This window comes from Triticum aestivum, chromosome 7A, assembly GCF_018294505.1.
Source record: "Triticum aestivum cultivar Chinese Spring chromosome 7A, IWGSC CS RefSeq v2.1, whole genome shotgun sequence".
Taxonomy (NCBI): Eukaryota; Viridiplantae; Streptophyta; class Magnoliopsida; order Poales; family Poaceae; genus Triticum; species Triticum aestivum.
The window spans coordinates 39802490-39804387 of NC_057812.1; positions in this window are offsets into that span (position 1 = coordinate 39802490).

The following is a 1898-nucleotide window of genomic DNA, read 5'->3' on the forward strand; positions in this document are numbered from 1 at the left end:
GAGGAGGAGGAGGGATTATATGAAAGTTACGTGGCAGTTTCGTAGATGTAAGATTATTATGTAGGGAGTTCAGTTTAGAGGATCGGCTAGAAACCACTTTTATTTAGTGGAGTAAACATTAGGAGTTAAAGGATAATGGGTAGTTTGCTCCTCTAAAGTATAACAGTCGGTTAGATATGCTCTAAAGTAGTATTTATGAAAGCTTGAACGAAAGCGACTTAACTCCTGATATATGTGACTGAAGTACGTTACTGTGAATATGTTTTGGATTTACAAGAACAAGGATTCATGCACGCCCCGCTTAAACAATCATACCAACGCCTGCAGTGCACACACACATATGCGATCCACAGTGGTTCCGACAGATAAACAAAATGATACGTCTTGTTGTACTTCCGAACACGCATGCTTGTGATTTGTGAAAGTGCAAAACTGTTGTTTGACCTAAGAACCCAACTCTGAAACGAGGCAAACTCTGAAGGCCGCTGCACCACGGCAAGCACTGCCAATCGCCAATCGGTTAGGTGAACGCACCGTTGTCCATCTGCACCTGACAGTACTGGCCAAGTTCCTCTGTCCGGCCCTGCACCCCGTGGCTGAGTGGAATACAAGTTTTCAGAGCAAAACCTCAACAAAAGTCGACGAATCAAAGTAAAGGGTGTCCGTGGACTGATTCTTTCTGGTTCGACAAAGAACCGAACTCGGAGTCTCTATCAAAGGTGCATGGAGAAAGAGTGGCATTGTGTACTAAACTAGGACCAGCCTCCTTTAAGAAAGACCCAGGGACCCCCACCTCGTGTGTCACCATGAAGGATCATGCTTACTTCACTCCGTCCTGGCTTACTCCGTTATGGTTTACTAGTCCTAGTCTCCTCGTATCTTGTGTCATAATTTGATCATGATTTTAACTAATAAATCTAAATTGTACATAGCAAAAATAATATCATTAGAAACTACATTCAAGTACGAATTCAACAAAGTTCAACATCCATGAGGGGCGGGGCGGAGATGCTGAAAGAAAACGCGTCGATGATGATGAGAATCTGCGCGGCGAACCAAGATGAGGCGACATGGTGATCTGCTGGAGATGCTGCTCCATGGTTCAAAAAGCTATTTTGAGTTACCTCCCCCCCTTTACGTGGGTTTGAACTTTGTTGCTCTACTGTGTGCGAGCTTTATGTCTTGTGTTCTTTTGGGGCTTTAGGCCTTGGATACTAGCTACTGTGATTAGGTGTCGTCGGGTTTTCGTCCCGCGGTGAGTAATCTCGATGGCGAGTGCTCACAGTAGGTTTCCCGGTGATGCGTTGGACTCGCTTCCCCTTTTCTCCTTTTCTTTGGACTGCTGCATTTCCGTTATGTTGCAGTAATGGAAAGGGGTAATGTCCGGTTCAAAAAAAGTACGAATTCAACAATACAATTTTTTATGACACGGTTAACATTTTGCTAGTAAAATATGTCGTCAAACTTTATACTAAAATACAATGTGCACTAGTAAACCCAGATGAAGGTAGTACTAATATTGTGATCGTTAGGGAGTCACTGAATAGCTTGAGCTCGCTAGCTTGGGCGTGATCTTTTTTTTGGAAAAGAAGGTTGAATGCCCGGGCATCTATATCAAAAGATGCACACATTCATCTTTATTAAATTATTCAACAAAAGTCTGGCAAAAACAACTAGACATTTTACATTTCATCATACTACCTAATATAACGGATAGTATTAAACTAATCCGACGGTCTGGATAATTCGCAATTAGGGACAAATTTGTCCTTTCCAACTTTTAAACGTAACGATTTAGATAATTAATTAAGATATGAGTCATCTGCATCGTGGTCGTCTCCAACCTCCAACCTCCCGACGCCGCCATTAATCGCAGTCGACCCAGCCTGCAGGCCGCC